This window comes from Scardinius erythrophthalmus, assembly GCF_964197995.2.
Source record: "Scardinius erythrophthalmus genome assembly, chromosome: 1".
NCBI classification, from domain to species: Eukaryota; Metazoa; Chordata; class Actinopteri; order Cypriniformes; family Leuciscidae; genus Scardinius; species Scardinius erythrophthalmus.
Window position 1 is genome coordinate 31,513,436 of NC_138221.1, and position 16,658 is coordinate 31,530,093.

At 39.0% G+C, this 16,658-nt stretch overlaps 1 protein-coding gene across 1 annotated transcript in view; it reads left to right on the forward strand.

Annotated features, from left to right (window-relative positions):
* The window catches only part of coro7 (coronin 7), a 144,376-nt gene that overhangs the window by 108,931 nt on the left and 18,787 nt on the right, over positions 1-16,658 (forward strand). The window lies entirely within an intron of this gene.

Genomic DNA, 16,658 nt, shown 5'->3' on the forward strand with positions numbered 1-16,658 from the left:
AAACCCACAGCTGCTGTGTGTTTGCAAACAGTTTACAATAGTAACAGTGACTGAGACCTGTGTTATAGCGACGAGGCCGTCGTCTTGTTCGCTGTATTTTGCCGACAGATATTCCATGTGGTCGTCATTTATTTGAACATAAGTTACATGCATAATGATAAAATGTATGCCAACGTTGTCAACTTCCTAGAAATTTGTCAGCCACACAGTATATATCCTTTCTGTAATGTATTTCTATATGAAGCGCACATGCAGACAGCGCATCTGTAACACATTACATTGAACTGCAGGGACATATAAACGATTTCATGCGCGTTTAGCTCAGATCTGATGCACAGATGATGCCGAAGCTCAACTGTGTGTGTGTTCACACAAAATAAATTCTCCTCATGCACTTCTTCAGGAGAACAGAGCGTCTCTCTCTGGCTGTTTGGAAGAGCATATTCTGCTCATTTCATACAGTAGTATAGTGTGCACAGTCAGCCCCTCTTTGAATTAAACACACTAGTATGTGATGACAATAGCATAGCCTACTCCTTTTTGAAATGTTTATCATTTCAAACAGAAGGCCTATGTATGGAGTTTATACTGTGCGTTAAGCAGAACATATGATCTGACGTTGTCGACGATGGATCTGCCATCCTGTTTAAGGCATGTTTAGGCCGCGATGAAAGCTGTTTGGTTTTTTGATGCTGTAAATCTCATGAGATCAGAGGAAGTTTAGACTGTATGGACAGGCTGTTGATGGTATCGAAGGATTCAGGATGTGACAGGTGTCAGTGAGACAGAAAAACACTTCATGTGTTTATCATAAGTGTGTGTGTGTCACTTCGAAACACTCGTCAGTCTAAAATAAACACTGTCTTTTCTCCCTCCTGCACCAGCGCTTTAGTGCTACAGTTCTTCACCACACGTCATTCTTTTGTACTTTTGTACTGCGTTTCCACCTCAGGTTAAATTTTACTGTGCATGATAGGCATGACAAATATTTTTGGCATGTCAGGCATTTGTATTACCAACTATTTTTTTATTTTCCTTTTCTTTTTCTCCGCGTTGCTTTGCTTTTTTAAATTTCCCTTATTACCCCCCCCCCCTTATATATATATATATATATATATATATATATATATATATATATATATATATATATATATATATATATATATATAACATTTCTTGACGAAAATTTTTTTGTTTGTTTCATTCTCTGCTCACCTGCTTTTCCAGAGTCAGACTTTGAATCTCACAGCGGTGAAATGGTGAGACGTTTCTGAAGACGGCTATTAGCATGAGCGACAGAAATTCATTTGGTTTTTACAGCCATAGGCTGACTTGACTTTTACAGCAGCAAATGTGGTTGGCCCACAACGGTGTACCGTAAAAACCAGGTGTTCGTGTCCAGACGCCAGAGGTCTGTCTCACACACACTCATGTGAAGACGACAGAGCGTCAGTATTTATAGAACGGACTCTGATAATGACGTTTCCACCTGGTCTTCTCTGCTCATATAATGGCATGGTCAATTGTTGCAGACTCTTTCTGTGTCGTATTCATTGATGAATCTGAAATAAAGAGTTCAGACAGAGATGTTCAAAGATTGAGAGCTTTAGGAAAGCGTGCAAAGTGTTGATGGTTAAAGAATAAGTAGTTTAAACAGAGGCAGATAGCCTGCTGATAGACCCTGACCCCGTAACCAGATCCCACTGAATCGACTGTGAAACCGACCACTGACGCTTTTGGCCTGGGACATGTCAAATGTCATGTGATGTCACCTACGCAGGGTTCCCACAGTCTTTATACCGACACAAAGGCATGAGTAATCAGGTTAATGCTTCTGAATGGGCGAATATCACACAAAAATGGGTCGTATTTCAACCTAAAACCAAAATGAAAGATATTTTAAGGCATTTTACTGCAAGATAATTTCCTCCTCAAATGCTCATTTATCCTAATGTAAAAAAAAGTGTATTCTCCTGCTCGGAGTTTATTTGGGTTAAAATCAGTATTACATTATTGCATGAAAATTGGAAAGTTCCTTAAAATAGGCTTTTCTGCTAAATGCAGTTTATCCTTTTCTTGTGATTTAGGAGTGAAATATGAGCTGGACCTGTTCTTGACGGTTTTCTGAGATTTATACCTCACACTGGACCTGATAGGATGAATAAGCCTGACAGAGAGTAAAACCCCTTTATCCGTGTGGATAGGAATAGTGTGAAAGAACGGGAGGGAATCTGAGTGGGAAATGCTGTGTTGACAGTCTGAAGAGTTATGTGATGTTGCCAGAGAGAAAGAGAGATTCCCATGGGAGAGGCTGGGAATCTCTCAGTTTTTTCCTTCAACATTTCATTCGGTTCTCACTGTACATGCTGGCTGGCACATATAGGGGGCGGCGTTGAGCACCTCTTTCGCGAGGCCCGCTGGAACTCAACATTACGTTCAAGTTCTCAGAGAATGTGGGACTGAATGGATTATATATCCATTATATATATCTCAGTTTGAATCAGACTTTCACAATCGATGAACATTTGTTTAGCTCACCAATCACATTCAACCATGGCTGTAGAAACTCCCACTATAAACAACAATACAGCCACTTGGAAACGTCCAGCAAGTGTCAGTGTGAATGTTTGATTTGATTTTGACATGGATTTGTGTTGGAAGAGCACCCATGATGCCTTAAATACAGTCTTTTTAGGCAGCTCACTAGTGTTTGGATCCGCTGCTCTCGCTGTTGTGTGGTATGTGTGGAATGAGCGGCCTGATGTTTGTGGTTTGTTTGAGGAATGATCTCAGCACCCCTCAACAATGATCGCTATGTGCGGCCCGATGGCTTCACACGTGCGTCCAGGTATGATCTACTCTTGACAGGTTTAATGAACTGTGATTGTGACTATTCTGTCTTCTTTTAAAATAAAGATGAAAACATGGCAGAAAGCTGAGGTGAAGTTCGTAAACACACACTCGCACAACCCGCACACACGGTGACCTTATCATGCACTCTTCTAGATAAAACACACACACACACACACACACACACGCAAAACTGCAACACAGATAGAGACAGACGAAGAGAAAGAGACAGATAATATCTGCAGTGTAGCTGCAGCTCAGAAGACACAGTGGGGAACGGAGAAACTCTGTGTATTTTATTCACTCAAGCTGTGATTTGTGTATTTCCAGCACTTTTGCCAGTGGTTTTATAATGCCAGCCGTGCCTGTTAAACGTAAGACCCAGAAAACAAACAAATCAAGCTGATGAACAAAAACCATAAATGCGCACATGCTGTGACAAATTGCTGAATCGGTCATTGTTGACCACTAGTGTTTGTGAAGTAGTTTTTGAGTGTATATGGATTCTTCTACTCATATATACAGTAAAGGTGCAGTATGTAGTTTTTCTGCCATTAGCGACACCAAACGCAATTGCAAAAATAACCACATTTGACATTTTCTGAGGAAAAATGTTTTTCCCCTATGAAACTTCTGCAAGTTTCTAGGGTGTTTTAGATTGGTGCCAGGGTGTTGCTAAGTGTTTTGCTGTGCACATTGTATTAACACAGTGCAATAAGGTTGCTAAGGTGTTCTGGAAGGTTCCCAGGGCGTTGCTATGTGGTTGGTAATGTGTTTTACAGTTGCTAGGGTGTTCTGGAAGGTTCCCAGGGCGTTGCTATGTGGTTGGTAATGTGTTTTACAGTTGCTAGGTTGTTCTGGAAGGTTCCCAGGGCGTTGCTATGTGGTTGGTAATGTGTTTTACAGTTGCTAGGGTGTTCTGGGAGGATGCCAGGTTGTTGTTAGAGTATTTGTTAACTAAGGTGTTCTGCTGTAAACATTGCGTTAACACATTACAGTTGTTAGGATATTCTGGGAGGTTGTCAGGGTATTGCTGTGTGGCAAGGCCGTTGCTAAGTGGTTGCTAAGGTCTTCTGTTAGGGTTTCTACTGTGTTTTCTGTCCCAAAAGTTTCTGTGATATTCTGGGTCGGGGGTTCACAAAACATAGTTCGGTCATAATTTACTCACCCTCAAGTTGTTCCAAACTTGTATAGTTTCTTCTGCTGAACACATTTGTTTGTTTTTTCTATACTATGGAAGTCAATGAGGCCCATAAACTATTTGGTTTCCAGCATTCTTCAAAATATCTTCCTTTTTGTTCAACAGAAGAAAGAAACTCATACAGGTTTGGAACAACTTGGGGGTGAGTAAATGATGACAGAATTTTCATTTGGGGTTTCCAACGAATCTTTGGAGAGAAGTGACATCCGATCAGATAACACCAAAACCTGTTATTTTCCTCCTTAAAAAAAAATAAAGTATATGCCTTTGCTGCTTTGTCCAATATGTGTTTGCAGGGTTGGTTGCTGCAAATCATCATCACTCATCATAACTAGAACAGATGACTTTCTGTGTACACAGTCATTGATTTAGAATCTGAGATATGATTTTTATCAGTGCCATTGTTATCTAACGTCTGACTTTGTGCAGGTACAGACAGACTGCTGTTTGAAATATGACCCAGGCGGGCCCACCAAAGCAGGCCACACATACAGTATAAAAACATTACTAGAGTTGAGCAATATAGCCTAAAATTATAGCTGAATATTTCTCCAGCGTTATGTAAAGCATTGTTTAAAGTATGTCTGGATATGATGACGCCATTTTCCATCCTGAAATTTTTTGGCCATTCCCGCCATTTTGAATTTTCAACTCCTCCCAGGCTGTTGCTTCGATTTTCATGATCATCTTCAGATCATGGCGACAAAAAAATTCTGGAGTTCAAGTTGATTCGTCAAAGCATTCGCGAATAACGCGCAGTGCCACCGAGTGGTCTGGAAATATGAAAAATGGTTCTTTTTGCTCATAACTTCTGAACGGTTTTGACTAAAAAGCACAAAACTTTCTCTTTAGATTCGGTGCAGCTGCATGCTGAGTCAAACTGCTGAGTCGAACAATACCCAATTTTCCCATATCAGCCATTTTGTGCATCAGACATTTAAAATTTTGTAATAAAATGCTATATTTTACATACACATTGGCATAAGGTTACGAAACTCTGTGTCATCGGCACTATGTCCTGAAAGTACTCAAAACTTTTTTGAGACAGTCAAAAGTTATAATGGAAATTTCCCAAAATGCGAATAACTTTTGCTTATTGGTCTTAATAAATTCCTTGGGTCATGGCAACAACATCGATAGCAATACTCCTGAGGTTGGGGAGTCATTTTTCCTGCAGGACACACAAACACACGTGTGACGATCCGCAGGCTTCTGTAGGACTAGTTTTAAGGGATTATATTGTTTGGTTGGGTTTGTCTCTCTGTGTGAGTGAGTAGCAGATTTACGGTTTGCTGTCTTTAGGGGGAAGGGAGGTGTGGATTTGAAAAGAGAGGGATAGATGATAAAGGGCACCGTGGGTCACAGATAGACACTTGACTATCAGCACACATGCTGGTCCACACTGCAGCTTATTCTGTGAACGCACAAGCTAATGAAATACACAGCTTGAATTCACTAGCAATTTGGAGAAAATCACTAACAAACTCGGCAACATGACTGTATCTGCACATTGTTTTGTTGTCACTGTGATTTGACCTTAATACTTGACCAAATAGATGGAAATTTTCCATGATATTCAAATGCATAAACCTTTAATTTAGGCATACATGTTATTATTTTTTTGACTGTACCGCAGTACTTCTTTAGCTTGCCTATTTATGTAACTGATACTTACGCAGTGAACCTTAGCTGAGTAGATGTCATATTCAATTGGTCGTAAATGAAAGCAAGGCCGTGAGAAAAATAGACATAAAGTCTACAGTGGGTTTCACTCTTGTGTGCTTTTGAGTTATGCTTACAAAAAATCCCCCTCCCATTTCCAGTGGACCAAAAAAAAAACAGGAATAAAGAAAAATGGGCTAATTAGACCAAACTTTAAGAAAGGACAAAGACCTTGTTTTCTCTCAAGTCAAATTAAACATGACATTTACCCAGGCATGCACTCTTTTGTGAGTTATTTTGGCATGATAGATTGGTAAACGTAAATGTAGGTGCGATTATGTAAGAGTGTCCAGATGTGCACAGACAAGACGGATGTGTGTTTGCAGCGTGTGTGTTGTCGCATGTCCCGTAAGGCCCAGGAATGTGTTCCCTGATCCCGCAAGGGGGTGAGCGGGAGATATGAGCACACCACCCTCTGAGAAGAGAGACAAACAGATGAAGAAATGGAGCGATCGATGTGGAGATGCATGGAGAGGGTTAACTTTGCAACTTGCACGATTTAAAATACGATAAGATGAACCTGTGGCATCCAGTCACACGTGTCCACCGGCATATCAGAAGATAGAGATGAGATAAGTCAAACTGAGCAGAAGATGGTATCAGAGTTAAAAAAGTTCAAACTAAAGAAACTAAATGAAAAGAAAGAAAGAAAATAAACATTAAAAACAACTAACTGAAATAAAATTGATTTAAGTTGAAGTACTAAAATGATTAAAACTGAAATACAAATAAATGAAAACAAGTATAAAAAACTATTAATGACAAGCACATATCATTATCTCTAATAGAAACTAAAATGATAACTGAAAATATAAAAATAAAAGCTAATTCAAAATATTAATAAATATGATAAGAGTCTATAAAATACTTGAATGTTGTTGTATCTGGCATTTTATGTTTACATTTAATTTATAATCTTACTATAGTCATTTATTAGCTCTTTAGTTTTTAGAGAGCTTTTTACACAAAAAAAATGCAAAACTAAAATGACAATTGGAAATATTAACATTAAAGTGAATTAAAAATATTAATAAATATTATTATAGCTGTACGTAATACTAAAGTAACACTGTAATCTACTAGTATCCAAAATAAACCTTGATCTCTCATCCTTGATAGGAACACATTGTCTGGATTTAAAGTCATGTTCATTGCAAGTATGATTAAAAGGCCTTAAAGTAAACATGGATTGTCATTCACAACCTGATTAACATCTGTAATATCCATAACATCTGTTTTAAAATAAAAAGTTTGAACATGGAATAAGATGCACTGTATTAGCATAAAGGTGCTTTTAAGAAAGTAAATAGAGCCAATTTTGACTTTACAAAACTCAAGGCATTTTCTATAAAAGTGTCTGCTAAATGACTGCAGACTTTCTCCATTACGCTGTGAGCGACAGTGTGCCAAAACACGTCTACGGTTCAGTGTTGGTGTACGCGCCGATGACGTGTCCCCTAAGTCACCCTCTTCCTGGGCTTGTAACAATACGAGTTTATGATGTTCTTGGCACAACTGAGGCGCGCTGTTTTCATTTCTGAGCTTGTCTTACTTTGAAAACGGTTACTGGAGAAATGCCACACTCCAATATTTGCAGATCTCGACTTTCCCTACTATGTGTCCTGTACTTATTAATCTCTTTTAATTTCACACTGAGATGAGTTCTGGTTTTTGTACTGTTGGCAAGAACAGCATTTAAAGTCGGAAAGGAGGACTGTCACTTTATTTAAAGAGGACCTATTATGCTCCTTTTTCAAAGTCTTGATTTTGTTTTTGGGCTCGACTAGATCAGGGTTTCATTCTTGAATGTACAAAAAACACATTATTTTTCACACATTCTCCATTATTGCAGCACCTCTCTTCTCAGTCTGTCAGTAACGCTCTGTTTAGTTCCCGTCTCTATGAAGCCCCTCCCTCTGAAAAGCTTAGTGTGCTCTGATTGGTCGGTTGGATCAGTGTGTTGTGATTGGTCAACCTCTTCAGTGTGTTTGGGAAATGTAACGCCCCTCACCATAACATTTCAAGAGTTTCAACACACTACTAACTAACTCGCTAACTAACCAGGCCTCGCTCCTTTTATTTTTGCAAATGCCTTGTGTGGGAAATATTTAAATGAGGAATATTGTGACGTGTTTGTTCCTCGAGGACTACAATGGAGGCGTTTCAGGGAGTTCAGAAACAGTGTTACTGATATAGAGAATAACTCCCTCTGGAGTGACTTTGTAACTTTGCAGACCTTTTTCATGCTCAAACAGCAACATTACACACTAAAGAAAGTCAAACATGTAAAACAGCATAATAGGATCTCTTTAAAGTGTTGGTCAAAACGCTCGACTGCTATGAAGTTATTTACAGGGCAGAGCTCGTGGAAGAGACTCCCTTCGCTTGTTACTCCATCATCGGCGTGATTTTCAGAGCTGCTTTGGAGGGAAGATTTATGGCGTTGTGGTCGCCCGTCTGTAATCGAAGCCTGGCTGGTTTAACCAGACCTGAACGCTCAGTTTTTAGGCACGTTTAGGCACGTCGTGACATTATAGCTAAAATAATGCAACGAACTGCAGTTAGACGTGTTCAAGCATCATGGATATCTCAGGAATCGCTGTTTATGTTAATGTGAATTATGGTCGTGTATGCGTGACTAACATGTTCACAGTGAGTAGACGGGTCTCTTCCTGTGACCCTCAGCATCGGGGGTCGTTCTGGTCGTGACCCCCTGTCTACTTCCTCTGGTTCTTCTCCTCTGCTCTCTTCTAACCCACTCGTCTGGTTCTCGAGCTCCGCTGACAGGTAGTTTAACGCTTGTATCCTGCTGCCCCTTGAAGTCGGTTGCGTCTGGATTTAAACGCTCAGCTCCACGTTTCCGGGACTTTCTGGGGTCAGGCCTTAAACTCTGAACGATACCACACACACAGACAAACACTCGCATATAAATATGTGTGTATAACATATTATACACACATATTTACATAGACCTAAATTTATAACCTAAAGTTATGTTTACTTAATATAAATAATTGAAGCCATTTATTTTTCTTTTTTATATTATTTCTATAATATTCAATTATTATAATGTTATTTTAATATTTAAATGTCATAATTAAATTAAGGAGTGAGAACCATTGAATAATATATTCAGGTTCTACGCCATATTGAATTTAACACAAATGACAAGAAGGCAGAGGGATAGACTTTCAGTTTTTAGAACATCACACCATAGACGTTTTCTCCATAGAGGAATTGATTTTTAATGATAACTTATAAACCTGTAGAGAAACTCTACTATGAGCCCCAAGGTTGTTAATCAATGGTATATGCTTATGTTGAAGCCATCAGTCTGAGTTTTCTACTTGTTTTCTAAATAATCATATTTAACAGTGGAATTCCTGGTGAAAAAAACTACATTACCCATGACTCTGCAGAGAAATCTCCACCAATCAGAAAAGCAAACAGAGGCGTATCTAATATGCATATTTTGCACTAAACCTAAAATATGTTGTTTTTGTACAAAATCAACTTCTTAAAGTCTATAGTTTTTCATTTTTCATTTGCAATGCTTCATGGGATTGCAGTTCTTGCCCTCATTAAAGCTGTTTAATTCACCTTGTAGCTGCACTGTAAAAAATGATATGATCATTAAGTTATGACAACACATGTTTTTATATTGCTTTAACTTAAAATAAGTTAAGCAATTGTCAACTTTGTTATACAAGATTCACCTCATTTTTTGTGACAAACATCCAACTTGATTGTTCTTAAAAATTTAAGGCAGCAACTTTTTACGGCGTGGTTGGTTTGGTTCGTGGCTTATAACTCTTAAACAAATACTTTTTTTTTTAAATCCCTATGGGAGAAATGAATGGAAAAATACTTTTAGAACCAAGACTGCTGAAAAAGTGGGCAGGCACCGTGGCACTTTATAAACGTGTCCAGTATTGCTATATTTTACTGCCGTTGGAATTGACTGCTCCGGTTTTGTTATCATATGTTGAATCTGCATTCGGATGGTTTGTGCTCTGTCAGCGTGTGTTTATGAGGTCTGTCATGGTCCGCTAGTTCATGTACAATTATGTTTACTATGTTTCTTGCAGTGGTTTCCCTCTGATTTTGTGTAATGAAACACATTTTATGTTGGACATCAAGTGGCGTCCCAACACAGTACCAAAAGTGTTTGTTGTACAAAAGTAAAAAAAAAAAAAAAGACAGTGAAATATGTTAATATTGCCTTGAACTAAACAGGGCCAACAACATGCAATAAGTTTTAGGTGAGTAGTTTTTCTATTTGTTTGTGCTATGCAGTAATAGACACTGTTGTGCATTTTCACACTACGAAACAGCATCCAGGACCAAAACGTCCCATAAATAAACAGTCAAAATGTCAGTGTTTTGTGTTTTATGGTTGTATGTGTTTGAGTGTAATGATGTGTAATTTTGTATTTGTTTCGGAGAAACGTCCAGAGCGGTTGTGTAACATGAGGGACATCCAAACTGGCCGAGTTTGACTTCCTTTTTAGGGTTTTTCTTGTCCTCTTGTGTAAATAAGAGTTTGGTATTTAATTTTGCTGTCAGCATTATTTGAAACAGATTTTGTTTTCTGATGCGGTCGAGCTGAAAGCTGAAGTGTATTGAATTGTGTCAAACTAATAAGGCCCGTTTTGTTTATGCCAAAAAAATGTTTGTGCATTTTATAGTTGTGCTGAAGTTTCAGGGCCTTTATTGGACAAATTCTTGTGTTTCATATAAAGCATAAAGATGCATTGTGAACATGAAGACTGAGGCGTCTGTTCAGGTCTTCACATCTTCAGGTCCTGGTGTGTGTGGTCAGGTGTGTTGGCAAGGCCAGCAGCCAGTTTAATTAAAAAGCGAGGCACATGTGTATCTTGTAGATCATCTGAAGCCGCCGTCACCTCGGCCACATTCTTCCCTCACGCCGCCTCGCTGCCTCTCTAAGCCCTTTTAAATGAACGGCCTCACGGATTGGAGCCGGCTGCAGATATCTGAGGATTAACAGAACAACTGAACAAACTTCAACTTTAAAACAAACTTTAAATTTCTGAGAGCGTGTTGTCCCAGTGAAACGTGCTTGGCCAGTAACCTCCTGAAAAGGCTAGTCAGCATACGCCTGCTTATCATGATGACACACTGGAAAACTGATACTCTGCTAATAGCGCTCTTAACTTGGATGTACATGAATGTGTGTGTGTGTGTGTGTGTGTGTGTGTGTGTGTGTGTGTGTGTGTGTGTGTGTGTGTGTGTGTGTGTGTGTGTGTGTGTGTGTGTGTGTGTGTGTGTGTGTATCAGAGAGTGGGACTAGAATTACTTTTTTGTCGTGCACACAAAAACATTTTGATAAATTACTAACAACTGATTCTCTTACACTTTTAAAGGCCCACTGAAGTTCCTTGAAATGCGCAGCGTTATTTAATGTGTTGACGTAATTTCCTCTGAAACAGGAAGGCAGGGCGGGACATATTGATCAGCTCCTCCCCTTTTTTTTAAAAATAGCCAATAGCGTTTTGTTTATGTCACAGCTCGGCCTGAGCTGTTGAGCTTAGTAAAGCCGCAGTTTCATCCGAATCTCTAACCTTTCCTCCACCTAAATCTCGAGGCAGTTTGCGTGACACTAACGTGAAACCAGACTTCATTCACCCCAATGGGAAGCATATTTACACTATCTGAATCGTTCCCTATCCCCTATAGAGTGCGCCATGTGCCATTCTCCATGTAGAAAATAATAAATGTGTGTACAAGTGACCGTTTTCAGCCTCAGCTTCAGCGTCTACTTATAATGAAGGGGGCGGGACGCTTTAGATTCTAGAGAGCATTTGATTTGACAGAAAATCTGATGAGAAGCTGAAGTGCAGGGTGATATTGATCCATATTAGTGGAAGTGAGAGACTGTAAGTTTTGAACGCTTATATCTTCTAAATGCGAATTTTGTCATTGCTTTGGAGCAAAGCACACTATCTTATAGATTACAGTAAGGCTATCATATTCATACTAAAAGCCAAAAAACTTAGATTTTGATTTCATAGGGACATGAAAACATGGAAGAGGACTTTTTAAAGTTACATATGATGTCATAGAATAACATTAGTGATGCTATAGAGTAGTGATGCTAAAAATTCAGCTTTTGATCACAGGAATAAATTACATTTTACAATATATTCACATAGAAAACAGTTATTTTAAATTGTAATTATATTTCACAATTTTAATGTTTTTTTCTATATTTGTTATCAAATAAATGCAGCCTCGGTGAGCAGAAGAAACTTCTGTTTAAAAAACTTTTTATGATTCTTACCGACCCCACACTTTTGAATGGTACTGTATGTATTGGTATTTAAAGAACCCATGAATGCTTCAGGTCAGATAAAACCTAGAACCAATACTTGTAATGTAACACCAAGAACATTTTTAATAAAAAAAAGAGGCAGAGAACCAACTCTATACAGCCCTAACTGGTACGATACTTGATAAGAAGCACTGCCAAAAACCCACAGAAGGATCTTTTTTAGTTCCTGATTTAAGTGTATATTTTTGCTCTACTCGTTCTAGCAACTCCATTCCAACTTCAGAGTAAAACTTTACATGCTGGAGTCTCTGAAATACAGGCAGGAAGCCAAAAACATCTTCTGCTGTCCACATGTGACGTCTGAATTACACAGTTTTATAGTTAAACTGTCATAGGCACATGATTTCAGCCTCCACACAGTAAATGTCAACACTTGAACATCTTGTTAACTTGATATTCTATTATCTCTATCTTGTCCCTGATGCTATAGGGGATGTTTTAGAGGTTCTATGAATTAATTGTACATACCCAACCAATTAAACCTCAATTTCATTGAATCTCTAATTGTTTTCCCCCCAATTTGATCTATTTTAAGAACAATTTGGATCCTTAAGTTGCTACAGTATGTTGTTCTTTGGAGATTAAAAAGGTTTTGGTTTCTTTCTTTTAAGCACCAGCACATGCATGTTTTTCTGAAGAGCTAGTGAATCAATAGCTCTTGTGGAGCTGACGAAGTTTCTCCTACGACATGTGACTCTGTGTTTTTGGTCTGGTTTGGTTGGGCGTCCCAGGCTGCAGGTGGGCTGTTTGTTCTCGTTGACCACTAATCAGATCTGGATTTGTTTCCTGAAGGCTTGTCATGTTATCACAACCCACACACACCTGTTTGGCAGGACTGATGCTGTGTGTGTGTGTGTGTGTGTGTGTGTGTGTGTGTGTGTGTGTGTGTGTACGGTCATTGATGGAATCACATGTTTAGAGACCCTGTTTTGTTTCTGAAGGACCCTTGTGTGTCCCACTGGATGAACTTTAAAAACCACCTGATTTATCCTGCTTAATAATATGTTTCTCATGCAAATTAATACAGTCGATAAGTTTATTCAGGTCTCAGGCTACATATCGACCACTCTGGGAAGAGGAAGTTGTCGTTTTCTCTCATAAAGCCCTCGCTGCTGTTTCCCACACTGCTGTGTGTGTCTAGTGGGAGAATAAGTGAAACGTGGGGATTTACTGCTGATAGTGACTGATGCGGTTCAACAAGACATATACACACGGACTCAACAGCCCACGTCCTTCCCAGACACACGCACACAGACCCTGAGGCTGTAACTCGTAAATCATACAGTTTGAGTTTGGCTCATTAAATCAGGATTTAGAACTTACACCTATAATTATGAATAGTGCAAAAGATAGAAAAAATGTGCAGTGTTTGTTCCGTATGCATTGTCGCCTGTAAGGTTGTATTGTAGTTCAGTTGTGTACCGTGTACTGTTGCAGTGACTTTGTGCTTTCTTCAGCACTGTAACCTCCAGAACTCTCTTATTAACATCCCCCATTACTGTGCTTAGTCATGCATTCTACACAACTTTAAACACACACTGTCTGTGTTTGAAATGAAATGCTGGCACACTACTTACTGCTTAGTGTACGCTGTGCAGAATGCTATACTATTTTTTAAATTATAGATGAAACTATACACATTATGTTTCAACAAATGTTTCAAGTCAAGTGACCTTTATTTATTTATATATATATATATATATATATATATATATATACACACATATATAGAGCGCTTTCTAGAATACAGATTGTTTCAAAGCAGCTGTATGGTGATAACAGAAAGTTTACATAAACTGTCACATGATCAGGAAAGGTTTGGAAAGGTTATTTTTCATTGTAATTATTTTTGTGTCAAAATGTCATATTTTTGAAGTCTGATCAAAGTCAAGATATAGATGAGGGAAAAATATGGTTTTCTAAGTATATATGTATGTAAAGGATATGGGCCCTATTTCCAAATCCAATTTTTCTAGTTTAACGACGGGAAAAATGGTCGGTGCACCTGGTGCATGGTCTAAAAGGGTTGTCCCTATTCTCTTAATGAGTAATGGGTGTGTTTTGGGCTTTAAATGAAATACACAAATCAGAATCTCATCTCTGATTCCCTTTAAATGCCAGTTGCGCTCTCGCCATGGAGGATTCGCTATTTACATGACGGAGTTTGCAAGTGGAAAAACTGAACGCCTCTCCAGAGAGGAAACGGATCTGCTCGTGCGCGGGGTTAAATCGTTAGCAGACCATCTACGGGACAAGCCGGATTTCACAATATCTTTATATACACATTAATAATCTTTTACATTGTTACTCTTAAAATTCAGTTGGTCAATGGCTGTCTATTTCTGTTGCCTCAAAATAGCAACGGGCCAACAATGTGCCTGAACACACCTCCTTTTTTAGACCAGCAGCCCATGGGTGCATAGATGGGCACAAATGCATTTACTATTTAAACAACGTGGCGCAGAACATGAAAATGATAACTGCGTCGGGCTGAAACTAGCAAAAAACACTTGTGTACGGTAAAACATATAAGACACTAACTGTAAAGGAATGGTTGGGAGGGAGGATGAAGAATCATTTCCACACATGAATCGGCTCCTCTGAGTCCGATCTTAAATTCATTGAAAGTCTTTGGGATGTGCTGGAGGAGACTTTACAGAGTGCTGGACTCTTGCATTGTAGATCTTAACCAAAAATGGATGCGCCTCTTGATGGAAATAACATCACATTATTTATTTCCGTATACAGTATATACAATTTACACCTAATTTTTCTTACTGAAAATTAAAGGCATTACATTGGTGGATTTCATTACAGAACATTTGCACCATAAAGGTAAAAAAGGTAATAATGTTTGATGATGCCCACCACATAAACCTCTCAGATGAAGCCCCGCCCACCCTCATCTATCACACGGCTGTTTGTCCTCTCTCTCTTATCTACAGCACTGTGACTTCACACACACACACACACACACACACACACACACACACACACACACACACGGATGCCTGGATTCAGACCTCAGGGCCTTTAGTCAAATAAAGCCATCCCAGCCTCCATCATCATAATGAGAGTAATAACTGGGGTTTATCTGCGGATCTTCACCGCACCTGCAGGTTATTTCATGGCTGTATTGGAGTTTACTGACAGCTATGACACTCCTGAGGCCACTGCTGGGATGTTTTTGCCAAATTCCTGCTACCTTTCGGACAGGAGCATACGTTGTGCTGCAAAGAGCAAAATTTCACCCTGTGACGCTCACAAAGGGCACTTTTAATGTATCAAGGGCTATATGTTCAGAAAAGCATACTCATATACAGTTTCTACATTTTGTGCTAGCATGTTTTGTGTGTAATATGCATTTTTTATACACTGAAAAAAAATACCTTGATGGCATTTGTCAAAAAGTGCAGTAAACACACTTGACCAGTACTATATCGCATAATGCAGTGCGCACATCTTGACCTTCTATTTCCAGTTGTGATATGTGAACCAGACGTAATATCAGCACTGATTTTAAACATCTCATTCACTCATTATTTAAAAAGGACTTCCAAAGGTTAAATGCATTTTTACATAAAGTAAAAAAGTACAAGTAATAGTTGTTATTGTCATAAATAATAATAATTGTCTTTATTTAAATGTTACTTTTTATTGTTTTTAGCAACACTTTAATTTAAGGTGATGTTATTACACTACATGTACTTAGTAATAACAGTAAATGATGCATAATTACAAGTAATCATAAACCAATCCCTAACTGTAACTCTACATAGATGTAGTTAGTTAATATTACTCAGTACTACGTCACCTTAAAATAAAGTGTAACCTTATTTTTTTATTTATTTTTATTTTTAACACTGCATCGACCAATCAGCATGTCTTATGTGATCTTATATGCAGTAAGCAAGCAGTATCATAGTGCATGCGTATATGTGAGTGTGTGTGTTGTTCTGTGTCCAAAGACGGCTTACATCTGGATTAGTGTCTTTCTCATGCGGAACATCCCTCCACCCCACAATGCAGAAAGCACACGCGTGTGTGTGTGTGTGTGTGTGTGTGTGTGTGTGTGTGTGTGTGTGTGTGTGCGTGTGTGCGTGCGTGCGTGCGTGCGTGCGTGCGTGCGTGCGTGCGTGCGTGCGTGCGTGCGTGCGTGCGTGCGTGCGTGCGTGCGTGCGTGCGTGCGTGCGTGTGTGTGTCACTTACAGCCACTTAAGAATGACGTCCCTGAGTGTTTCAGCATTCATTCATGACGGCCTGCCGTGCGAATCTGACTGCTGGAGCTCAAAGAACACACACACACACACACACACACACACACACACACACACACACACACACACACAACTGTGTGTGTGTGAACAGTAAAGTGAACTGGCAGTGAAGTTTGTCTTCATTTTGTAACTATATATATGAAGAGTTCAGATGCAAAAACCTCTAAGTGCCATCTGAAAATTTCTTCTAGAATGGTCATTTTTTATAGCCTGGTAATACCAAACTCTGCTACTTCGCTGTGCTTCGTAGACAGAG